The sequence below is a fragment of the Mesoplodon mirus genome (genome assembly GCF_964341445.2).
Source record: "Mesoplodon mirus genome assembly, chromosome: 14".
In the NCBI taxonomy this organism is placed as follows: domain Eukaryota; kingdom Metazoa; phylum Chordata; class Mammalia; order Artiodactyla; family Ziphiidae; genus Mesoplodon; species Mesoplodon mirus.
The window spans coordinates 86,480,386-86,507,925 of NC_138990.1; the positions used below are offsets into that span (position 1 = coordinate 86,480,386).

At 37.4% G+C, this 27,540-nt stretch overlaps 1 protein-coding gene and 2 pseudogenes across 4 annotated transcripts in view; 2 read left to right on the forward strand and 1 right to left on the reverse strand.

The window, feature by feature from the left end:
* Positions 1-27,540, reverse strand: part of EXOC6B (exocyst complex component 6B) — a 730,495-nt gene that overhangs the window by 649,589 nt on the left and 53,366 nt on the right. The window lies entirely within an intron of this gene.
* LOC309815869 (heterogeneous nuclear ribonucleoprotein A1-like) lies at positions 15,547-16,978 on the forward strand (annotated as a pseudogene). The gene has a single exon. The product of its transcript is annotated as a heterogeneous nuclear ribonucleoprotein A1-like (transcript).
* Positions 17,664-19,056, forward strand: LOC309815870 (general transcription factor IIE subunit 1-like; annotated as a pseudogene). The gene has a single exon. The product of its transcript is annotated as a general transcription factor IIE subunit 1-like (transcript).

Consider the following 27,540-nt stretch of genomic DNA (forward strand, 5'->3'; position numbering starts at 1 on the left):
CAAGGCAGGAAGGGAACCCCACACTTCCATGATGGCTATTTTCAAAGGGATGAAAACAGGGTAGAGAAGTTTCAAATGGCACCTAGCCAAAGAGCCTACTAAAAAACAGGTATTGGTTAAATAGCACAGGAAAGTGGAGAAGGGGACCATGTCACAAAACATCAGTCAAATCAACAACAAACTATTAGGAAATAAACTAATGAAAGTAAGAAAACTCCAAATTAAGGATACGGAGACTGCTCTAACTACTCCCATGATAATGTCACACTGTTAGAACAATTAATCAGCATAAGCAACTGAAGACACAAAAGCACTACAAGATATGTTAGTGGTTTCATCTTGGCCTCTGTATCCATTTGCATTAAGTGCAATAAGATTTATTTCATTGCAGCTTTCAGTGGTGGTCATAAAATCTGACAGCTAAAAGCTGGGTTTCAGATGCTACTGCCAAATAAAAGAAATACTCCATCTACAGCCTGGTGATACTGATTGAATCTAATACAGTTGGTATATACAGGGTTATAATTAACACTGGTAGATTAGCTCCAGTTTCACTGCATGGAATTCAAAGTGTCAAGTTTAACACTTAAACATGTAAAGTTAGAACAAAATGAAACTACTGATTCACTTACTATCTACCACCATCATAATGTGTCTGAATCTAGTGTATGTTAGTAGAACTCTTCAAGATCCTTTACAAAAGATTTAAGTATTTAATTTAAATAATTACTCTGAAGAGCTATGAAAATATTTTAAAAGACTGCCTATTAACTGAAGAAATGCTTCAGATTCTCCACACTTAAAATTATCATTATGGTTCCAATGACAGGGATCATAAAGGTATTCATACAGAAAAACAAACCAATGGGGGACAGGTATTAGAAACACTTAAGTGAATAGTCCTGGTCTCCTTATGCATGTAGATTTAATGTGGGCCTAACAAAATTAGACCAGCCAAGTTTCCCAGAATCACTAAATCAAACTATAATAAATGTGACGTCATTTGTAAATGTGTATGTTGTGTACAGTATATATGTACCTACATAAGTACACATTATATACACATATATGTATGTTATATAGTGTGTATGCTATATGTATGTGTCTGTGATACACACACACATGCATGAAACAAACACACACGCACATACTTTTCTGATTTTCTGAGAAAGAATCAGACTTTCCAACATCACATTCAATTCCTGGTCTAATTTCACACCCCATGACCATAAATGATCACAATTTAAGACTCCTTAGGTCTATAAGCAATGAAGACCCTGAAAGGAGGATGGATAAAAGGTATCAGAATAGTTTCCATCCTAAAAAATGATGGAGAACTAAGTAGGCAAAACAGGATAAAGTTTCATGGACAATATGGAAGACTGGATATACCATGAAAAACCTTTCTACTACTAAACTTCTAAAACTGCTGCATTAAGTTTCTAAATCTTTTTTAGTGCGTGGCTAAGCAAAAAAGAAAATAAGGAAAATTTCCAGAGGCTAAAACAAAACTGGAACAGGAATCCAGATTCTACCAATCCCTTATAACCTAATGCTTCTATTTTATAGCTATATAGAGAACAAGAGACAAAACCTAGGGCCCACAAGAGACAGGGAGTCCAATGAGAGGCCTCCAAGTGAATAAAGCCAAGACACCCAAGGGCTACACCGTTAGTGAAAGATGTAGAAAAATTCTTCCCCATAAAAGATGGCTGAAAGGAAACTTCCTTGTTTTGGGTGGGGAAGCGGGGAGACGGACTCCTGGGATAATATGAAGCCACAACCTGGCCTTCTCACCCAAAGGGAGGGCCCATGTTCATACTTAATATTACCTGTGTGGTCTGAGATATCTCAAATTGAGAATTTATTTTAAAAGCCTGGTTGTTAGTGCCCCCAGAAAACTGACTGAAGAAAAGGAAAAGCTTCTCTAGAGGAATACATCTTAACAATAGTTCTAATTATTTTCACAAATAATAACATTCCTTTGAGCTGAACTCAAGTATCAAAAACCATGAAACACACAAGGAAACAAAGCATATAAACAAGAATCAACAAAAACAACAGAATCAGACTTACTTGAAAATAAATATGTATAAATTTAAAATAAATGTGTAATATGTTTAAAGAAACATGAGGGAATTACCAAAACAAAAACAGACACACTGGAAAAGATAGAACTTTCTGAATAAAAACTATAATTACTGATATTTAAAAATTTAATAAATGGGAAGGGACAATAGGAAGTATGCGTAAAACTTATACAAAATGCAGCACAGAGACAAAAGATGTAAAATGTCTTAGTCTGTCAGGCTGCTATAAGAAAATACCACAGATTGGGTAACATAAACAAAAAAAAATTCTGTCTCACAGTTCTGGAGCTGGAAGTCTGAGATCAGGGTGCCAGCATGGTCAGGTGAGGGCCCTCTTCTGGGCAGCCAACTTGTATCCTCACAGGGCAGAAAGGGCAGGCAAACTCTCTGGGGCCTCTTTATAATGGCCCAGAAAACTAATCCTGTCCATGAAGCCTCCACTCTCTTGACATAAGCACCCCCAAAGGTCCCACCTCTTAATCCTCTTAATACCGTCACCTTGGGGGTTAGAATTTCAACATATGAATATTGATGGGACACAAAACACTCAACCTATAGCAGGAAACAGTAAAGAAAGGTTAAGAACATGGAGAATAGGATGGGTTTAATGGGAACTCTAGTAAAAAAATAACAAACAGCTTCCCTGGTGGCACAGTGGTTAAGAATCTGCCTGCCATCTGCCTGCCAATGGAGGGAATACGGGTTCAATCCCTGGTCCAGGAAGATCCCACATGCCTCGGAGCAACAAAGCCCGTGCACCGCAACTAGTGAGCCTGCACTCTAGAGCCCGCGAGCCGCAACTACTGAAGTCCGTGCACCTAGAGCCCGTGCTCCACAACAAAGAGAAGCCACCACAATGAGAAGCCCGAGCACCGCAACGAAGAGTAGCCCCGCTCGCTGCAACTAGAGAAAGCCCGCATGCAGCAATGAAGACCCAGTACGGCCAAAAATAAAATAAATAAATAAATTTGTTTTAAAAAAACAAAAAACAGTAATATTCGGAGAAAAAGCTGAGGATTTCCCAGAATTGATAAAAGATACAGGAAGTTGTTATCCTCAAAGTAAAAAGACAAACCTATAAGCCTCACCAAAAGAAGTCCCCCAACAGAGGAAGAGCACTCTTCTCTATTCAGCTCTATCTACCAACATTTAGAACTGGCTGCCATTCTCTTTATGACTCAACTACAGTCGTGTATAGAACCTTACACTGATGAAGCTAATTACACAAATACATGAACCGTTAGCAGCATCCAAACATTTGGTGTGTCTTTTACCAACTCATTCTTCCACAACTAGAACATTTATTCCAAACTATTGCCATTCTCTTTAAGAGTCCAACCTTGATCCAGCAACTTACTTTTGCCACCTAATTTTATAAAGAAAATACAAGCTTATTAGGCATGAATCTTCTTAATTTCCTGCATTCCGATATACAAGTCTATCTATATCTCTATCTACCCTTACATTTGTGCATTCCTATCTCAATAAAACAGACATCCTACCTTACTTATAAGACTAATCCTATGTTCTAAAAATCTCCTTTCTCCTGTACCCCATCAATACTTTTTTAAATGTCTGTACTTTTCATGTTTCAGCTCTACTGACTTCTTTTTCTTAACAAAACATGTCCCCTCTTAACAAAATAACTTGGCGCATTTTGTGTTTTTTTAAATGAAGTACTATTAAATTAAAATCTTTCTTCCAATAATTTTAATCTGATATCCTTTCTCTTTCCCTCTTTCTCCTTTCACAGTTAAGATTCTTAAAAGATCAGTCTATACTCACTTCCTCCATTTCCTCAAATTGGATTTGCTCTTCGATCCAGTGTAACCTGTTTTTTACCCACATCCCCCCAATGAACCTATTCTTGCTAAGGTCAATAAAAGCCTACTAATTGTCAAATCAAATCATTTACTTGACTCCTCTTTTATATGTGCCATCGCTAACCACCTCCTCTTTCTTAAATACCTACTCCCAGGGTTTCTATTACATTCCCCTTCTCAGTCTCCAATAATTCTTCATCCTTCTGGCCCTCAATACCTGCTTGGACTTCATCTCTTCTCATTCTTCATATTCCCTTGGAGATATCACCAATACTTCAGCTTTCACTGTTAATTAAACATCTTTGGTTCCCATATCAATAACAAGGCATATCTCTCAAATCCTATAAACCTGAATATTCAACCACCATTCATCCTCAAACACATCTCAAACAGTGCATGTCAAAAGTTAAAATCATTAACTTTTCTACCCAAACCTGCACATCCCTCCTATATTCACCATCTCAACTGAAACAACCAGAGCCACCCAGTTACCGACACTAGAAGTACAGAAGTTAACCTTGACGCCTCACTCCACCTCACACCTCCCTCCAACTAATCAATCAATCACTAAGGCCTCCCAATCTAATTCCATAATAGCTTTTCTATGCTTTTCTTCCTCTCTATCCTCCTCTGCTACTGCCTTGCCCTGCGTCATTATCTCTCCTCCAAGTAACTGTTTTCACCTCTCTCCTTATTTCCCTAAAAATCCATGTTCGATACTTCTCTCACAGTAATCTTCTTTAAAGGATATATGATCATGAAACACACACACACTACACACACACACACAAACACACACGCACACCACAATTTAGGATTAAGTCCTGCCTCAGGATCAAGTCCTAAGTCCCTAGCATAGTATGCAAGACCCCTCCATGTACAGATTCATCTCTGAATACTCCCCACACTCACTCCACAACTCTACTTGAAGTTCCCTGAGTGTGCTATGTAGTCCCTCTGCCTAGAATCTCCTTACTATCACTTTATCTAGGAAATTCCTCCTCATTCTTCAAGATTCAGCTCATAACACACCCCTACTATAAAACCTCCCTTCCTACTACAGCTACTATACCCTGATATAGAAACTCCCCTCCTTGCAAACTAGGCAGAACCTAAGAAACTGTTCATAAAACCAGCAAGAATTTAAGCTTGCACTCTCTGGAGACATTTACACCAAATAGGATTGTGAGTCCATTCTTTGAAGATTCATACTGACGGTTACTTTTCTCCTGCTTACTGATATGCTGATATTAGGCATCTTTTCCCAAAGGAAGCCAACTTCAACTACATTAAAAACCTGTTACATCAAAAAATGTACAAACAATAAATGCTGGAGAGGGTGTGGAGAAAAGCGAACCCTCTTGCACTGTTGGTGAGAATGTAAATTGATACAGCCACTATGGAGAACAGTATGGAGGTTCCTTAAAAAACTAAAAATAGAATTACCATATGACCCTGCAATCCCACTACTGGGCATATACCCAGAGAAAACCATAATTCAAAAAGAGTCATGTACCAAAATGTTCATTGCAGCTCTATTTACAATAGCCAGGACATGGAAGCAACCTAAGTGTCCATCAACAGATGAATGGATAAAGAAGATGTGGCACATATACACAATGGAATATTACTCAGCCATAAAAAGAAACGAAACTGAGTTATTTGTAGTGAGGTGGATAGACCTAGAGTCTGTCATACAGAGTAAAGTAAGTCAGAAAGAGAAAAACAAATACCGTATGCTAACACATATATATGCAATCTAAGAGAAAAAAAAATGGTCATGAAGAACCTAGGGGCAAGACGGGAATAAAGACACAGACCTACTGGAGAATGGACTTGAGGACACGGGGAGGGGGAAGGGTAAGCTGGGACAAAGTGAGAGAGTGGCATGGACATATATACACTACCAAACGTAAAATAGATAGCTACTAGGAAGCAGCCACATAGCACAGGGAGATCAGCTCGGTGCTTTATAACCACCTAGAGGGGTGGGATAGGGAGGGTGGGAGGGAGGGAGATGTAAGAGGGAAGAGATATGGGGACATATGTATATGTATAACTGATTCACTTTGTTATAAAGCAGAAACTAACACACCACTGTAAAGCAATTATACTCCAATAAAGATGTTTAAAAAAAAAACCTGTTACAGCATGTAATAGCCTATTTTTAAGAAATATATTTAAAATTCTATTTTAAAAAAAAGAAGAAACAAATTCTGTTAGAACACCTAGACCTATCCTTGATAAGAAGTCATATAAGACAAGTGGTACCCCTTTACAGTCACAGTATCCTCATTTACCACCTGTCTCTCATTTTGACACTGTGCAAATCTGAACCATCCTTGAACCTATGAAACCATGTGTAATTTGAGGTAAATTTCACCAGAAGTACTATCATCCTGTTTTGCCTTAAAGTTCTTGAACAAATGCATAATAATATCCTAGAAATTAATGGGCACCACCACTAATGACATTCACTGATGGAAAGCTGAATTGGTACTCTTTTGTTTTGAAATGTTTATTTGTTCATATTTTTGAAAGGGTACTACACTGAGCACTCTACACAGTAATGATTTATTTACATGTCTATATCCCCTACAGGACCATGAGTTCCTTGAGGGTTTACACCTGGAACAATGCCCACCTCCCACAGAGAAGACATTATAAAGTGACAAAGGGCCTAAAGCAGTGCCCAAAAATGTTTCAACATTTAGACTTTCTCCAAAGACAAGCACTAGAGTTAATAATAAACATTCTTGCTTCAAAAGTAAATTCAAGTTCTAGCAGTGCAAATAATTTGTACTTCAGCTAAAATGCTAAATAGAAAAGGAAGGAATTAGAGGAAGAAGGAACTTAGAAGGTTCAAGGAAATCTACCGTAGAAGTGTCTGGGAATAATTTATTTCCCTAGCTCTCCTCAAACCTTCTCTGGAAGCTAGGAAAAGGAAGATGATTAAATTGCAACAAGACCTGGCTCTGAAGGGAACTGGTATTTCTGGCCCTTGTTGCCAACAGAAGGGGAAGGGTGACAGCAGTCCCTAAGGGCTTTTAGAAAAAAATTGCTTCCAGGTGGAAAGTTTTTATGGTACTCTGCAGCCTGGAGCCATTTTTTGCTTTCCTTCTTAACTACTGATGATTAAACCATGGACAATCAAACTGCAACAATGGAAACAGCTCCCAAACATCATGGTTATATGCTCCAAATTACCAAGCTAACTCTCAAAGGAGAGAAAAAAATTTGTTGGCAAAGTCTTTCTATTTTTAAGGGGGAGGGCAGGGTGGAGTCTGTTAAAGATTTGTATTTGGTAGAACATAAAAGTAGTCAAGAATTCTGTACCATAATGATAAACATTAGTCTCATACCCAGACTAGACACCATAATGTACAGTCACGGAGAGCTGAACAAAGGGCAATGCTAAATGCCCTGCTGTTTAGCAACTTTTCATTATTCCATTTTGACTTGGATCAAGTGTTCTATTAAATGGTTATCATAGGGGTATGCAGAGAAATCCTACCATACATCATATGGAACAGGTAAGTTGATTTATACCTGATCATGGTTTTGAAAAAACTCTGAGGTGCAAGTCTGAGTTTGTAATGATGGCTCAAGAACATGAGGGGGAAAGTTACGTAGTACCAACTCATAAGAAAAGCAAAGAAAATTAGAGGCCAATCATTCAACCACCCAGCAACTCAGTCCAGGAAATCTTACTATACTGATATCACCCGGAAAATTAAAGGATAAATCCAGCTCAAAATTACAACAGTAAACATAAGTATTTTTAAAATAATGTACCAAGCCCTCTGTTGAACATTTTACATACACTAACTCACTTACTGCTCAAAAATAACCCTACTGGAGTAGTTACCAATATCATCATTTCACGCATGAAGCAACCTTTCTGACATTGCCAGTACACAAAAACATCTACCTTCCCCAGGTTGCTACAGTTATATCAAGGAAAAGATGAAAGAAAAAGGATGAGAGGTAAGAAAAGGAAAATGGGACAGAGGAAGATGAGCACAGGAGGGAGGAGGCAGAGGAGAAAATCACCAAAATAATACAAATAATACAAATGGCATGTTTGAATAAGGCAATTGTGACTTTCCTCTTTCTACTTTTCTAACTTTTTATTTTCTTAAACATGTATTGCTTTTATAATTGAAAAAAGGAAGTGCATTTCTGAAAGTCTAGAATAGTACCTGGTTCATAGTAGATGCTCAATAAAATATTAATTAAAATTAAAAACCAAACAAGAACAAACACTCCAGAGTAACCTGGGGCCTAGTTTGTTTTTGTTTTTGTTTTTGTTTTTGCTGTACGCGGGCCTCTCACTGTTGTGTGGCCTCTCCCTTTGCGGAGCACAGGCTCCAGACGCACAGGCTCAGCAGCCATGGCTCACGGGCCTAGCCGCTCTGTGGCATGTGGGATCTTCCCGGACTGGGGCACGAATCCGTTTCCCCTGCATCGGCGGGCGGACTCTTAACCACTGCGCCACCAGGGAAGCCCTGGGGTCTAGTTTTTAATAATTACTCAAAAACAATTATGTAAAAAAATAGAGAAGAATTTCTTCTCACAGTCTATCACCTACAAACCCAAGAAGCAATCACCACTGATCGGAATTTTTTTTTTTTTTTTTTTTTGGTCACGCTGCCGCAGCTTGTGGGATCTAAATTCCCCGAGCAGGGATCGAACCCTGACCCTCTCCAATGGAAGCGTGGAGTCCTAACCAATGGACTGCCAGGGAATTCTGGAATTTTTAAAATTCAGTATCTCTTCTATATTCTAACCTTCTCATTACTGATCATAACTTCAAAATGTATTTAAAACATACATATATTTGATACCCTGAATTTTTTTGTTTGAAAACTCACACAGCAGTTTCCTAGAGCCCCTCCATAGCAACTATGAACCTCACCAATTAATGTTCTTTCATGATCCTTCAAATGGGAAGAGGGGGGCCTCAATGGTTATTACCATGGAACCTCTGATCTATTACTCGATTTAAGTAACCTGATTTGTGAATTGGAAAAGTAAGCCATTTTCTGTTGTTTCCTATACCGCTAACATGATATGCAAAGAACTCCCTACCAATATCACAAAGCTATTTACAAAAAACCCTTCATGTTTTAGACGAAAATAAATGAGGACACACACACCCTCCTCTCACACCATGTCTCCATTAGGAATCAATACTGTGCCTGTTTTTCACAGAAGCATTTGCTTAAGGACAGTATACACTAGGCCATTTTAAAGATCTCTCTTTAATATGGAAATATAGAAATGTACAGAAAAAAGGAACCTCAGAAATGACTGGCCTTAATTCACAGATACAAGTTCAATTTTTTTTAAACATCTCTATCACATACTTGTCTAGCTTCCACTGAAACATCTCTAGTAAAGAGAAGTTCATTACAAGGCAACCAATCCCATTTCAATAGCTGTTGCAAAGTTCTTATAAAAAATAAACTTTGCCTTCCTATAATTTTCACCATTTATCTTATTTTTGCCCTCAAAGGACCACCAAAAACAAGTCCTTGGTCCCTCCTTTCCCTTCTCCAGACTCAACAATCCAAATTATTCAACTATTCTACATACAGCCTTTCAATTCAGGCTTTTACCCTCTGGACACATTCTAGTAGTCAACATTCTTGAAATGCAACAGAACAGGCAGCGTAGTATACAGTGGTCAAGAGCACAGGCTTCAAAGTCAAACTTCCTGGATTCGTCTTGGTTATTAATTTTGTGACCTTGAGAAGGTTATTAAACTTCTCTATAGTTTAGTTTCCATGTCTATAAAATGTAGATAATAATAACAACCATTTCATACAGTTGCTGTGTAAAGATTAAATGGCATAATGTAAGTAAAGCATTCAAAACAGTACATGGCACACAGAAAGCACGCTATAAATATAAGCAATTTTCAGATCAAACATGGTCAAACTAGAAAAATAAGACTCACCTCCTTTAACTTTGTTACTCGGCCTTATTATAACAGTCTAATGCTTTAGTGTTTCTGGCAGTTATATCATACTGTACATTGAGCTTAAAGTCACACAAAATCTTTTAATTTGTTTTTATAATACATTGCTATATTCATTCAGTTGATATTCTGAATCTACTACTTACTACCTATTATAATTATAATCCTTTTTCCAGTCTTCTAAGATCTTTTGAGACATAATTTTGTCATTAAACCTTCCATGTTCATGTTTTGCTTTGTTAAGTAGGTACATGAATATTTTCACAAAAGAAAACTTAACTATAAGGAAGGGCAGAAACCCAAGCAACTCTAGGACCTAAGAAAGGAGAACCCCAGAAAACACCAGCATATGGGAGATTTTCTGGTTCCATTTTAAGGGGGAAGGAAAAACTGTTAACCACATAAGGTCAAGTAGAGAGCTTGAAAAAGTAAATGTTCAATTTCAAAAAATCCAGGATACAAAAGAAATCACCAACCCCACTTTCTTTAGCCAAGATTCAGCCCCCCAACTGTGTCCAACTTGGAGAGAACATGCTATGAGCCAAAGCTTTTAATGTCCCTCTTTTTTGAAGGCACAGTGGAAACAATTCCCTAGAACAAAGGAGTTGTGTCAGCGAGCTCTCTGCTTTTTCAAGTTGGAAGGACAGTTGATTCACACCATGTGTCAGCAAGAAACACCAGTTAGAACCAAGTGAGATAAATTTTAGGCCTCCTGAGCTGTTTAATATTAAACTGTTATAAACCATCTTTACAGCAAATTATTAACAAAATATTTGTTTACCCTCCCATTTATATGCTTCCTTCCCTTGAAAAGAAATTCTAAGACAATTCATAATTCCAAGGTCACATATGCACCATCAAGAAATCATTTTCAAATGTCAGCATCCAAAACCAATGATCTGGATCATACTCCCAAAACATTGCCCTGGCATATCACAGTCAGCCTTGCTATACAGTCCTTTGTGTTCCAAGATAGAGCTAGTTTTTTGTTTGTTTCTTTTTTGTGGTACGTGGGCCTCTCACTGCTGTGGCCTCTCCCATTGAGGAGCACAGGCTCTGGACGCGCAGGCTCAGCGGCCATGGCTCACAGGCCCAGCCGCTCCGCGGCATGTAGGATCCTCCCGGACCGGGGCACGAACCCGTGTCCCCTGCATCGGCAGGCGGACTCTCAACCACTGCGCCACCAGGGAAGCCCAATATAGGGCTAGTTTAAATGCTGGTCATTGTCTTTGATTAAGACTTTACTTCTGTCATTAACTCTCTCTACATGGAGTCATCTTAGTATCCACTCTAGTCAATAAATTTACTTTATACCTAGACCAAGAAATAAAATATATGTTCAACTACATAAATGACACTAAAATGATCTTATTTTTAATACTTTGAAAGATAAAAAAAGATCTGAAACAACCTTGATCTATATGGACTTATATGGAAAAATGGTTCTAAAACAATCAAAATAAAATTTAACAGAATGAGTGATACCAAAACTCACACCATAAAAAAAAAGACTGGAGACAGACTAGCTTAACATGTTAAAAGACATTTTTCTGAAAACAGAGGTCACTAAAGCCAAATGATTGGTTCAATACAAGGAATTAAGTAATTTACAATGGGTAACCGGGAAAAGTAAATTGCCTGCCTTTCAGAAATGACCCTGTGATTAGTTTGTTATATAATTTGTTAGATATCTACCTGAGGCCTAATGCATATTTTCATTACTTATCTATCATCAATTATATATTATCAGTTAATCTGGTCTAGATCATATAACTTCTTTGGAGAATCTGACACCCTATACAGGTCAATTCTCAGTCAACAAAATGACAATCTAATATGGCCCCAAACATCAATGAAGAAACAAATATTGCTTACCAGTAAATTACTTCTCCATAGGGTTACGTTTAGGTCACTCTCCAAAAGCTATGGAATACGACTATCACACTCTAGTTCTCCAATCTAAGGAGTAACTTGATTGTTTACTTAATGAGGGGAAATGGGAGTAATTTTCTTAAATGTTCATGACACACTAAACCAGAAGAAATAAACTTTTAAAAGGCAAGAGAAATTTGACTACTAAGTAATAAAATAACCAAATAATAAAATAAAATGACCACAGCAAGTTAAACAAAAACTGTTTTCTCAGAAACTTAAGAAAACTGGCTATACCAGGTAGTTTGGACATTTTACCATCATAGGCTCACTTAGTAAACATTTATTGAGAATTTACTAAAATGAAGACAAAAATGTTTCCCTTTGAGGAAACACATACTATAATAAGAAAGGCACAAGGAAACACAATTGAAGGTAATGATAAATAATAAATTATAAATCTGTATAGAAATTAATATAATGTTTAAGTCTGTACACCTAAATCTGTACAGCATTATAAAAACATAATGTTCACTGTGGAATTGGATTAATCAGAAAAGGCTTCTTGGAGTTGCTGAAAACCAGTAAGAAAAAAAAAAATGAGGAAAAAAAAACTTAAAAGGATACAGAGGAGGGAAAAAAACACAAACAAACAAACAAAATGACTGCAGATTTGTCATCCAAATTATGTAAGCAAGAAGACAATGGAAAGATATCTCCAAAGTGCTGAAGGAAAAATTTTAGACCTAGAATTCTATAGCCAGCAAACATATTCTCCAAAACCTAAGGACAAACAAAGATTTTTTTTTTCAGACAAAATCTTAGAGAAGTTGTTTCCAGCATGCCTGCACTACAAGAAACATTAAAGTAAGTTCCTTAGGTGAAAAGAAATAAAATCAGGTCAAAATATGGATATATACAAGGGAATAAATAGCATAGGAAATGATAAATATAAAGATTTTTATCATTTTTTAAATTTATCTAAAAGATAACTGAAAGTTTAAAGCAAAAATAATAGTAATGGGGGCTTCCCTGGTGGCGCAGTGGTTGGGAGTCCGCCTGCCGATGCAGGGGACACGGGTTCGTGCCCCGGTCCGGGAAGATCCCACATGCCGTGGAGCGGCTGGGCCCGTGAGCCATGACTGCTGAGCCTGCATGTCCGAAGCCCGTGCTCCACAACGGGAGAGGCCACAACAGTGAGAGGCCCGCGTACCGCAAAAAAAAAAAAAATAATAAAAATAGCAATGAATTGTGGAATTCATAACATATGTAGAAGTAAAATACATGCTAACTATAACTCAAAGGTCAATGGGGGAAATAAAAGTATACTGTTACAAGGATCTTATGTTATATATGAATAGGTATAATATCATTTGAAGGCAAACTGTTGTCTTAATCAGTTCAGGCTGCTATAATAAATTACATAGACTGAGTTGCTTCATAAAAATTTATTTCTCACAGTTCAGTAGGCTGAGAAGTCCAAGATCAAAGCACAGCATATCCAGTGTTTGGTGAGGGCCAGCTTCCTGGTTTACCAGACAGTCATCTTCTCACTGCATCCTCACAGTGCAGAGAACAGAGAGAGAGAGAGAGCAAGCTCTCATGTCTCTTCTTACAAGGGCACAAATCCCTTTCAAGAGGGCTCCACTCTCATGACTTCCTCATGAATTAATTAACTCCCAAAGGCCCCATCTCCTAATATCATCACACTGGCAGGGGGAGTGGGGGGTGGTGGTAAGGTATCAACATATGAATTTTGAAGGGACACAAAACATTCAGGCAATAGCAAACGTAATAAGTTAAAGATGCATATTGTAAACCCTACAGCAACCACTAAAATATATATATAACAAAAGGTATACTGAATAAGACAATAGTGGGGGAAAATTGAATCCTAAAATATATTCAGTTAATCTAATTTAGTTAAGGAGAGTAAGAAAAGAGAAAAAAAGGGACAAAGAACAGATGGGACAAATGAATAATAAATAGCAAGATAACAGACTTAAACCTAGTCAAATAGGTAATTATATTAATGTAAATGATTTCCTCTTTTCCTGTTTTCTTTTTAATTAATTAAGTATACTTCCATTTCCCCCTTCCCATCTTTTGAGCTATTGTTGTGATTCCTTTTGTGGTGCCTTGGTGTAGTTTTGTTGCTTGTGTTTACCCTGCTTGAGGATCTTTAAGCTTCTTGGATTTCCATTTTAATATTCCAGAGAAAACCACTTGGAGCTTTTAAAAATGTTTCTGGTCTTAATTTTGTGGAGGTAAGCCCATATCTGTAAAACATATAATAATATTGCTTTTTTTTTAATCAGTTTAGATATTGTCTTTCTGCTATAATCAGAGCAGATTTACCTCATCATACCATATCATTCCCCCTCCCTCTCCTCTCAACATACTTATACCACTTTTAGTTTTTCTAAAGGTTATTTTTGTAATTTAATATACTGTGCTTAATATTGTACTTTTATTTCTTAATAATATACTTATGCTTTTATTTCTTACATCATTATCTATGACTACCTTGACCCCCTAATTATGCAAAGTGAGGCATTAGCTCTCCCTTACTTTCTCTTCATTTCTTTTCCTCACTTTCTTCCAACTGCTGAAGTGAATTTTACATTGACTGGGTTGGGTTAATAACATATATATTCTGTTCCAGAATCATAATTGTCTTTTATGGTTTACCAGTACTTTGTCTTTAAAACCAATAAACATTTGTATTAGTTTAACTATATAAATATTCTTCACTTTTAAGCCAGGTTGTATACTAAGATTACCATTCCTTTCTTTTTGGTATCTCCCCCCCTTTTTCTGGAAAACTCTCTCTTGATGCTCCCATTTCCCCTGCTCCAATCTGAACTGACACCTATCCAGGCTTTCTGCATACCTATTTTTGATGTTCTTTCTTGGTTGACTTACAGAGCTGCTAAGATGATCAGAAATTAAGGGAACAAAATGCTGGAGACCATGGGAAGAATGAGAAGGGGAGTGCCAACATTCTTTAGTCACTTTTTCCCAAGATATTTGCCAAGTCTGCACCCAAGAGGCTAAGTTTCCAGTATAGGAATCAAGCAGAAGAGGTAGAGAAATCAGCTTTTGACAGTTTTGTGGCACTGAAGTGACATAAATTAGAGACAAGAGGTAAAGATCCTAGAGAGGAAAAATGGTAAAAAACACAACACTCTTCTGTTTTTCCCTCAATACATGCACCGAATTCTTAACCTACAGCGGGCAAGAGGCTAAGACAACAAGCAAAAAGCCTCTGAGAAGCAGAACAGTTTTAGGTAGTCTTGAGGTATGGAGTAAAGATTAGAATGCAGTGTCCACCTGAGGAAAGGGGCCCTAATCATCACTCCAAGGCTGTTTGGAAAATGTGAAGGACTATAGCAAAAGGCAGTACTGAACCAGAGATAGCCATAGCTCTGTCCCTGACTGGATTCAGATCACTGCCACTCTATCCACCCTACCAAAAAAGACGGGGTTGGGGGGAGTTTAACCTTCTCTTCCATAAGAGAAGGTTATCCAGAACCTCCAAGAGTTTTTTATCTCCATGAAGTCCAAAATTACCAAGCATGCCAAGGGAGAGGACCACGTAACTGAAAATCAAGATCCACAGATGATCCAGATATTGAAATTATGAGAAAAGGACTTTGAAATGTCTATGATTAATATGATAAGAAAAAATAAGAGGAAAAAGATGAACAAAATAGACAGAAAGATGGAAAATTCACCAGAGCCTTGAAATCTATGCTGTTTAAAAATTGAGAGATACGTTCGGTAGATTACTCCTTTCTGCTCGTGGACGCCGCCGAGTAAGCATCGTTAACGTCTCCCCCGCCCCCCTCCACTGCCGTCATGTCTAAGTCAGAGTCACCCAAAGAGCCCGAACAGCTGCGGAAGCTCTTCATCGGAGGTTTGAGCTTTGAAACAACCGATGAGTCTGAGGAGCCATTTTGAGCAGTGGGGAACGCTCACAGATTGTGTGGTAATGAGGGATCCAAACACCAAATGCTCCAGAGGCTTCGGGTTTGTCACATATGCCATTGCAGAGGAGGTGGATGCGGCCATGAATGCAAGGCCACACAAGGTGGATGGAAGAGTCGTGGAACCAAAGAGGGCCGTCTCAAGAGAAGATTCTCAAAGACCTGGTGCCCACTTAACTGTGAAAAAGATTTTTGTTGGTGGCATTAAAGAAGACACTGAAGAACATCATCTAAGAGATTATTTTGAACAGTATGGGAAAATTGAAGTGATTGAAATCATGACTGATCGAGGCAGTGGCAAAAAGAGAGGCTTTGCTTTCGTAACCTTTGATGACCATGACTCTGTAGACAAGATTGTCATTCAGAAATACCACACTGTGAATGGCCACAACTGTGAAGTAAGGAAAGCCCTATCTAAGCAAGAGATGGCTAGTGCCTCATCCAGCCAAAGAGGTCGAAGTGGTTCTGGAAACTTTGGTGGTGGTCGTGGAGGTGGTTTTGGTGGGAATGACAACTTTGGTCGTGGAGGAAACTTCAGTGGTCGAGGTGGCTTTGGTGGCAGCCGTGGTGGTGGTGGATATGGTGGCAGTGGGGATGGCTATAATGGATTTGGTAATGATGGAAGCAATTTTGGAGGTGGTGGAAGCTACAATGATTTTGGCAGTTACAACAATCAATCTTCCAATTTTGGACCCATGAAAGGAGGAAACTTTGGAGGCAGAAGTTCTGGCCCCTATGGTGGTGGAGGCCAACACTTTGCCAAACCCCGAAACCAAGGTGGCTATGGTGGTTCCAGAAGCAGCAGTAGCTATGGCAGTGGCAGAAGGTTTTGATTACTGCCAGGAAACAAAGCTTAGTAGGAGAGGAGAGCCAGAGAGGTGACAGGGAAGCTACAGGTTACAACACATTTGTGAACTCAGCCAAGCACAGTGGTGGCAGGGCCTAGCTGCTACAAAGAAGACATGTTTTAGACAATACTCATGTGTATGGGCAAAACTCGAGGACTGTATTTGTGACTAATTGTATAACAGGTTATTTTAGTTTCTGTTCTGTGGAAAGTGTAAAGCATTCCAACAGAGGGTTTTAATGTAGATTTTTTTTTTTGCACCCATGCTGTTGATTGCTAAATGTAATAGTCTGATCATGACGCTGAATAAATGTGTCTTTTTTTTAAATGTGCTGTGTAAAGTTAGTCTACTCTGAAGCCATTTTGGTAAACTACCCCAACAGTGTGAAGTTAGAGTTCCTTCAGGGTGATGCCAGGTTCCATTCAAAATTTATTTACAACCTGCTTTGGTGGAGAAGCTACTGTCTTCCGAAACCTTGGTGTAGTTGAACTGACAGTTACTGCGTTGTGACCTGGAGTTCACCGTGAAAAGGGTCACCCAAGCCAAGTGATGGAGTTTTTTGATTATTAATATATGATTGTTGGCATATCCTATGCAATATATCTAAATTGGATTATGGTACCAGATATAGATGGGAATGAAGCTTGTGTATCATCCATTATCATGTGTAATAAATAAACAATTTAATACCCTCTTGAAAAAAAAATTGAGAAAATTCAGAAGTGAAAATGTAATTTTTAAAATTAAGAGCTCCACAGATGGTTTATCGGCAAGAGGAGATTAGTGAAGATAAATTAATAGAAAATATCCAGATTAAAGCATAAAGAGGAAAGTAGCACGTGGTTTCTAAAGCTGGTCGCAGGAATAGGGCGTTCTCTTTGTCGCACAAGTGGCACAGCTTGTTTAAGCCAGTAGTGGAGGCGCTGAGGGAAGCTGCAGTGGGAGTGTTCAAGGATTCACTCTGGGTCCCCTAAGGTGTTTCAGGCAAAGGTAACAGGCTGAATGATGTGGCACAGGGCCCTCCCCATGCAGGATGTGCTTTGGTCAGTACATTTAAAGTTGAAGTTTGCTGCTAAAGATGGCAGCTCCAGATGTCCTCACCAAGGTTCCTGCAGCATTGAAGCAGTTTAGCCAAGTATGTGATCCGGGGGTTTTACGGCATTGAGCATGCTTTGGCCTTGGACATCTTGACCCGAAACCTCTGTGTGAAAGAGGAGGACATGCTGGAGCTGCTCAAGTTTGATCAGAAGCAACTTCGATCAGTCTTGAATAATTTAAAGGGAGACAAATTCATCAAGTGCAGAATGAGGGTGGAGACTGCTGCAGATGGGAAAACCACTCACCACAACTACTACTTTATCAATTATCGTACTCTTGTTAATGTGGTAAAATATAAATTGGACCACATGAGAAGGAGGATTAAAACTGATGAGAGAGATTCCCCCAACTGGGCCTCCTTCAAATGCCCCATCTGCAGTAGTACTTTTACAGATTTAGAAGATAATCAGCTCTTTGATCCCATGACAGGAACTTTCCGCTGTATTTTCTGCCACACAGAGGTAGAAGATGAATCAGCAATGCCCAGAAAAGATGCACACACACTTTTGGCAAGGTTTAATGAACAAACTGAGCCCATTTATGCTTTGCTTTGAGAGACAGAGGATGTGAACTTGGCCTATGAAATACTTGAGCCAGAACCCACAGAAATACCAGCCCTGAAACAGAGCAAGGACCGTGCAGCAACTGCTGCCGCAGCTGCTGGCCTGGCAGGTGGGCACCACCAGGAAGCATGGGCCACCAAGGTCCCTCTTATGAGTACTTATACACTCAGAATGTTGTCATTAACATGGAGGACCAAGACGATCTTCATCGAGCCTCACTGGAGAGAAAATCTGCCAAAGAGAGAACTATTTGGTTAAGAGAGAGCACTGTCCAAGGAGCATACAGTTCTGAAGAGATGAAGGAAGGTGGCTTAGATATAGACTCGTTTCAGGAGCGTGAGGAAGGCCGTGCGGGGCCAGATGATAATGAGGAGGTCACGCGAGCGCTGCTCATTCATGAGAAGAAGACACCCTCTGCCACAGCAGGCTCAGTGGGGACAGCTGCTCCTGTGACCACTGCCAATGGCAGTGACTCTGAGAGTGAGACCAGTGAGTGAGACAATGACTCTCCACCCTGTGCGGCAGCTGTGGCTGCATATCATAGGGAAGAGGATGAGGAGGAGGACGAATTTGAGGAAGGAGCAGATGACCCCATTGTCACGGTGGCTGGCCGTCCGTTCTCCTACAGCGAAGTGAGCCAGAAACCAGAGCTGGTGGCCCAAATGACACCAGATGAAAAGGAAGCGTACATAGCAATGGGACAATGCATGTTTGAGGACCTCTTTGACTGAGCTTTCCCTACCTTTTCCTCCCTTCTCTAATGCTCATTTCAAAAAGAAATTCCCTGCCTTTGAAGAAAGTGTTTAGTGGCTTTCTGCCCCTCTTGATGTAAATCAACTGTTAATCTTGTGCAAAGAGTAATGGGAGAGAAAGTTTGATTTTTATGTCAGAAACTTCCCCACAATGTAGGTTGGCTATAAGCATTCCCTTTCCTATTACTACAGTATGAATATTTTCCTGTATTTCCTTATCTAATCTTTTTCCTTTCCCTTTTTTTTTTTTTTTTGCGTTACGCGGGCCTCTCACTGTTGTGTCCTCTCCCATTGCGGAGCACACGCTCCGGACGCACACGCTCAGCAGCCATGGCTCACGGGCCCAGCCGCTCTGCAGCATGTGGAATCTTCCCGGACCGGGACACGAACCGGTGTCTCCTGCATCGGCAGGTGGACTCTCAACCACTGCGCCACGAGGGAAGCCCTCCTTTCCCTTTTAAGACACATTTTCTCCCTTCTGAAATGAGTGCGAGAAGTCTAAAGGTAAATTCTTCATGTCTGCCTGTATTAGCTCACTTTGATAGGTTACAGTAATTCACTGATCACATCCTTCTTATCTATTCTGACCAAGCATTCCAAACAGCTCCTGATATTGCTGCCAACCAAGCAGCTTGGAAACAGGCAAATCATTGATGAAGAAAAAAAAAAATCTTAAAACTTCATATTGCCTCACAGTTTAGGACGGAGTCAATATGTAAGGGGAGGTGGGAGTGTGTGTGGAAGAAGGATGGTTATGCGTTAAATCTCATGATTAATACCTAAACCAAAATTGGTGTCTTTAGAACTGACTTGACTGACAGATATTGTTTTGCTTAATGCCTTTTGGTTTGTATGTTGGATAATAGAAAACAGAAAGTGTGTTTGGTAAGCCCTTAGGAAGAAATTAGAGAAAAAACAGGGACTTAGGACAAGGAGTCCATGTAAAGGATTGAAGAGTGGAGAGTACTGGGAACAGTACCTTTTAACATTGTCTGAGTTTGTGCTGATTTGGAAGTCCTTTATATGAAGCTGGGACTGGTCCCCTTCTTTTTCAGTTCTTCCACAGTACTGTAAATTGTTTAAAGAGGCCAATCCAGCAGAAATCAGCATATGACAATTGATTACTCCTCTCTCTTTTTTTTTTCTCTCAACATTATTGAAGGCCTTGTCTCTTGATTCTTGTCAGGCATGGTACTTTACAGTGCATCCAGTATATCGCTGAGCATTGTAACCTCAAGGAAAATACTTTATTTTTGGTTCTGATATGCAGCATGGTATTATTCCTTAAGGCAGAACTTTAAAGAACTTTCATACAAGGGTCTACAACAATTGTATTTTTATAATATTTTCCCTTGCATTGTCATTTTAAGTATTTATCGTTTTATAGTACACGTGTAAAGTTAAGATAGATTTTAAACATCTGAGCCTTGTATAAAGTAATGATTCATTTACCTGGGTTGTATTATGACTGAATATTGACAATAAATCTATTTTATACTGACTGAAATTTGTTAATTTAGCTCTGTAACACCTTGGAGCATAATTAAAATGAATACTCTTCCCATTTAAAAATAAAAAGCATAAAGAGGAAAATAAAAATATATAAAATACAGATGACTATAAAAAATATGAAATATATGGGATAGAGTCAAAATGCCTACACCAGCAGTTCTCAAACTGTTTGGCTTAAGGATATTTTCATACTCTTAAAAAATATGGAGCTCCCCAAGAACTTTTGTATATGTGGTTATATTTATTGACACTTATCACATTAAAAATTAAACCTGAATAAGAATTTAAACATAAGAATACACAAGCATATATTACATTAGCCATTAAAACAATGACTGTCTTCACATATCATATAGCCTCTGGGGTACTGCACTATATTCTCCTACAAGAATGTCAGTAAAAGAAGAAAACAATATCTTAGTGTTACTAGGAAAATAGTTTTAAATTTGTGACTCTTCAGAAAGAGGTCTGGTCTTTCTATAATGGGGGAATGGCAATATTTAAAACATCATAGTCAACTATTTCCCAAAGCTAACGAAAGACATCAATCCACAGTTTCAAGCTCTACAAACCCGACAGGATAAATACAAAGAAAACTATACCTAAGCACCTCATAGCAATACTGCAGAAAAACAAAAACATAGTAAAAAATATTAAAGGAACAACATTAAGATTAAGAGCTAACTTTTTAACAGGAAATATATGTCAAACAACAATTGAATTATACAGTAAAGTGCTGAAAAAAATAAACTGCCAGCCTAGAATCCTAAAACTAGTTTTTTAAAAAAAAGTCCCTTAAAAATTAAGGCAGGCAATGTAAAATGGTACATCCACTATGGAAAACAGTTTGGCAGTTCCTCAAAAAATTAAAAATAATTTACCGTATAATCCAGTAATTCTACTTCTGGGTACATACCCAAAAAAAGTGAAATCAGGGACTCAAAGAAATATTTACACATCTATGTTCATAGCAGCATTATTCACAACAGCCAAAAGGAGGAAGCAATTCAAATGTTCATCAAAGGATGAATGGATAAACAAAATGTGGTACACATACAATGGAATATTATTCAGCCTTAAAAAAGAAGGAAATTCTGACACATGCTACAACATAGATAAACCCTGAAGACATTATCCTAAGTGAAATAAGCCAGTCACAAAAGGACAAATACTGTATGACTCCACATATATGAAGTACTCAGAAGGGTCAGATTTATAGAGACAGGAAGTAGAATAGTGGCTGCCAGGAGAAGGGAAAGGGGAGAATGAGGAGTTATTGTTTAATGGGCACAGAATTTCAGTTTGGGAACATTACGAAAATTCTGAAGATGGATGATGGTGATGATTGCACAATAATGTGAATATACTTAATGCCATTAAACTGTACACTTAAAGGTGGTTAAAATGGTAAATTTTGTTATGTATGTTTTACCACAATTTCAAAAGAATTAAGGTAAAATAAAGACACTTTTCATATAAACAAGCAAAAAAATGAGAGAATGTGTCAGTATTAGGCTTCCATTCAAAGAAATGCTAAAGAGAGTTCTTCATGCAAAAAAAGTAATCTCAGAATAAAGCACAGAAATGTAGGAAACCAAAAAGGGGTAAACATAAATGAAAGCTGACTCTACAAAATAATAATTTCTTGGGGGCACTAAATGACATGTAAAATTAAAATTCATGACAGCAATAGATTAACAGATGGGAAAGGGTAAATGAAAATGAAGTGTTATATGGTCCTAGTAGTGTCAAGGAAGTGATAAAAGAATTAATTTATATTATACTTTAATGAGTCAAAGATGCATGTGGTAATCCTTAGAGTAATTCCTATAAATTAGAAAAAGAAGAACCAAAAGACAGCAAAAGAAAAAAAAAAAACAGTCAATAATCAGGAAAAGAAAATCCAGCAGCCATCAGACCTTTCTACAACACTGAACACCAGAAGACAATACTCAGAGAAACAAAATATGAGTCAAAGTTTTAAGTTCAATGAAGCTGTCCTTTGAATGTACAGTCTACAGAGCAGCCATTCTGAATATACAATAACTCAAAAATTATTGTTTATGTAAGTCCTTCTGAAGGTAACTGGTAGAGAAAAACTCCAACCAAACTAAATGACAAGAGAAACTTCAACAAAAAAGACTGGAAGTAATAAGGGAACATATTTAACTGCAACTCTAAGACAAAAAGATCAGATTAAGAGTGACAAAATATGGTATATAAAAATAGTATGTGATAACACAACATTGTAAATACTCTAATAAAAATTTTTTCAATAGGATGTAAAAATTATACAACTAATAAAAAGAAGAGAGAAAAGATAGAAAGTAGTATAAGCTGGTGATGCTTCATACCTCATAACTGGGAGTCAAAGCTAAGCAAATCAGGTACAAGTCTACAATCCCTAATCTAAAACCCTTGGGGTTTAGTTTAGTAACATTAGTAACTCTGCAGCAAATGTAGGAATATTCACACAAGTGGTAAATATAAGACTATCACTATCTCACAGCAACTCACATCAAGTTTTGTTGCCAAATGAATTCAGACAGCTTTTGACAACAAATGGTTTCAGAGCCTTTGGAATTTTCAAATTGTAAATGAGAGATTATGGGCTAGCAGAATTCTAAACATTTTAAGACTATAAAGTAAAACACTAAGATAATATTATTGACTAGTATTTGTGGTCACAGAAAAGAGAGGGAAAGAAAATACAGGAAATTCTACTGTTTCTGTCAGATCAGGAACCAATAAATACTATCTTCAAAAAAGGGCGGGGGGGGGGGAAGGGGAGACTGAGGATACAATTCAAAGGAACCACAAGAACAAAAATATAATTTTTTAAAAATTATAAGACAAAACAGATCATGAGATCTTCACAGTAGTATCCTCCTCCACTCCCCCAAAACAATTATTTTACTTGATACTAAATTATTTTTAAATGATGACTACAGTGATCCAAATTCCCAACTTGTACTTGCAGAATGAACTGCTGATGAGCATAAAAGTCACTAGGGGGCAGCAGAGCACAAGGAGTGTCCTCTGAAAAGCGGTGAAAACTCCAAAGGACTTAGCCAGTTATCCACTGCTCAAAACCTCAGTCATTCACAAGCACAAAAAGACACTCACCAATTAATCTGTAAAATCTGCTTCTAAGAGATTCGTTATATTACTTCATAATTTTTTAATTTTTATTTTGAAATAACTTCACATTGTACAAATAATAGAGAACTCCTATTTAGCCATTATGCAGAATTCACCAAGTTGTAATGTTTTTGCCACATTTAACACTTTCTCTTCTACATATATGTACATGTATGTTTAGAATATGTTGCATGTATTATATCCTTAAAACTACAATGTGTATTTCCTCTCTTACCTAACTATAATACAATTATCAAATTCAAGAAATTTACCTTGATACAATTATAATCTAATCCATAGTCCATATTCCAATCCTGTCAACTGTCCCAAAAATGTTCTTTAGAGCGTTTCCATTTCCTCCTGTAGAGTATCCGGCCCAGGAGCATGTATTACATTCAACTGTCATGTTTCTTCAGTTTCTTTTCATCCAAACTATCAGCTCTCCAGCATTTTAAACACAATTTTTAATTTTTATACTATTAAATATTAAGAACCCTAAAGAACTTTTGTTTACATTGATTTATATATATCAATATTTACTGTATTAGAAATTAAAACTGAAGATTAGAAAATATTAATTCATTAATATTAACAACCAATGTTTACATGTTAGAGAATACATTGTATGAAAAATAATTTTATATTCTGAAATAAACAAATAAAAAATAGTTGGAAGAGTCTTTTGCATTTGTGCAAATATCTTTAATGTCTGCAGAAGACATCTGGACTCTATAACCACTTCTACATTAAATCTATTAAAATGTGGGGTTTTGGTTACAGTATATAAAGAAAACCCAGGCTTACACATATATAGTTGGAAAAAGGAGAAAGTATTTTTAAAGGCTTTTCAGAAAATTTTATATATATATATACATACACACACACACACACACACACACACAAATTTATGATACAACTTCAAAACCTGATGAGTTTTAGATTAAAATTCATTGGTCTATCTTACACTTCGAATGAATCTTTTACCCATGTATGATTTTGTAACATCAGGTATTGTTCATTTGAAAAATACTGGTTCGTTGGGTTTTGCGGGTCTTGCAAATGTTGATATATTTCATTATACAATTCAAAAAATCACATTCATTATATCACCACTCAGTCCCATAAGAAAAGTTTATAAGTACTGGCAATCTTTAGGAGGGCAACAGGCTACATCTGAAAATATAAACAGGCGGCAATAGTAAATTCCACACAAGTAGTGCAAATAACAAATCGATCATTTTGCAGAGCACAATAATAAAAACAGACTTAAAATCTAGTCATAATATGATTCATACTAGTAATGAAAAAACTGTCGTTTTATATATTGATAAAGAGTCCCTGGTTGATCTTTAGTCTGTTCATACCAAAAAGTCATCTTTTCAATTCAGGAAAGGGATATACAAATTTCACCAACCAACACAAGCATTCACGGGTATTAGTCATCTCCTATTCCTTCTGAACACATCACATCTTTGGGTTAAAGGCTAGCATGCTCAAGCAAAGGTTTTCCAAAAATGCCATGTTTCAGAGGAAAGTTAAGATCACCAATGAACTCCAAAGTTTATTTGCTTTAGGTTTGCGAGTTTTCTAAAAGGTGTTAAAGTTCAAAAATATAATAAAGAAAACAAACAGATTAGTGAAAAAAGCAAGATACAAAATCCATATGTATCTATCCTTATATTAACACATATATATAGTGCATGTGTACATTAATAATATAAACATTACAGTATTTATAATAACATTTAGTCCATGTTCACTACTTATAAAGGACTGTTCTAAACACTCTGTATGTACTATCTTGCTTAATTTCAAAGCCATCCCATGATATACAGTAACAGTATTATTTTCATTTTACATACGAAGAAACTGACTCACAGATAAGATAAATTATTTGCCAAGTCACAGAGCCATGATTAAAGTATAAGTATACTGACACGGAATCCCACACTCATCTATTTCTCTATCTGCCCATAAAAAAAGAATATATAGGAACTTCCCTGGTGGCGCAGTGGTTAAGAATCTGCCTGCCAATGCAGAGGACACGGGTTCAAGCCCTGCTCCGGGAAGATCCCACATGCCGCAGAGTAAATAAGCCCGTGTGTCACAACTACTGAGCCTCCGCTCTAGAGCCCGCGAGCCACAACTACTGAGCCCGCGTGCCACAACTACTGAAGTTCGCACACCTAGAGCCAGTGCTCCGCAACAAGAGATGCCACTGCAATTAGAAGCCCGTGCACCACAACAAAGAGTAGCCCCCGCTCACCACAACTAGAGAGAGCCCGCGTGCAGCAACGAAGACCCAACGCAGCTGAAGATAAATAACTTTTTTTAAGAAAGAATATATAATATACATATATGAAATGTACATAACTTGCTGCCCCAATACAAAATATACATAACTTTATAAATATACACGTTATATAAACACATTGTATGCATTTTTCAACTACACAGAAAACATTTAATAAAAATGTAGAACACATTGCCGAGAGAAAAACACAAGAGTCCCATGTTGCAGTCTTACCTAATACCAGCTTCACCCTGTGTCTGCAGATGCCTGCTCACAGTAAGCTAATATATTAAACTGTTTTGCTAAAGTTAATTCACATAGAGTTTCTATAACTTGCAACCAGAGTCCCAAGCAATATAAACATGTATTATTTTCATAATCAATAAAAAGGCAAAAAAATATTTCTGTACTGTTTATTTCTTTTAAAGAAATGGTCTATATGTGAGATGTTGTATTATTAAAATATAAACTCCAAGAGAAAAGGAATAATTAACAGCTTAATAAACAACAAAACAGGCCTGCAATGCAATGAATTTTCCAAATTTCTAAAGGCCCCTATGCCAGTAAAATCAAAACAAGTAAAAAAGAACATTCTTTCACTAGAGCCAAAAAGGATTAGAAGAACAAGTTTGTCCATCACTTTACAAAATAACCTGATTATACAGGAATTCTCTACAGCATTTTTCGTTATTATTGTTCTTCTTTTCCTTCTATGTATCTTCAAAACATCATATATGCAGGATGAAACTGCTTTAGGAAACCTGAAGGATTCAGTACCCTAAAATATTATATTTTAAACTTGAGGAACTGCTATATACTCTCAGCTGCATTCATGTAACTTGGCAAACTGACAAAGGTTTCCTTCAGCAGATACATAGCAGATGAAGTAACAGGGGATGCAGTAAGACCTAATTCTAAAGTGATCGTTTTTCCACTTTGAACTACCTTAGGCTACCTGACACAAAATTTCACTGAGTTGATGGCAGTGTCTGATGTGTTTGCTTTACCTAAAAAAGAGGAAATCGAAGAAAAAAAGAAGGAAATAAAAAAACTGGCCCTCAACTATCACAACTCCCTTTACAATGATGTTTCCTCACTTGTATAAAGAGCTCAAATTACAAAAAATCTGAGGTTTCTATTAAGCATTAATGGCACAAGAAATTAAGTCACTGCAACTTCTTAAAAAAAAAAAAAAAAAAACTCCATTTAAACCACTGTCAGTCCAGTTTCCAGGGACTTTTGTTTTACAGAGATCAAATTCCTGACTCAACGAATGCTCCAGCCTTTCTATAACTATTGACAGATTAAACTTTTTACCATAAAGCTCCCACCATACTATTCTTCGGTCCCTCAAAAAAAATTGTTAAGTCCTGATTCCATATTGAGGATTCTAAATAAAATCTAAACACCTGAGCTTAACAGTCTCGTACTTTCACAACAGTACCCTAACATTCCTATCCATGTTTGTTCCACACTACTCCTGTCCATAAGGTTTCTTCCTCTGTGAGCGACTGAAATATTTTTCCTATAAAGAGCCTGACTGTCAGGATGGGTTGGATTATACTACTATAACAAA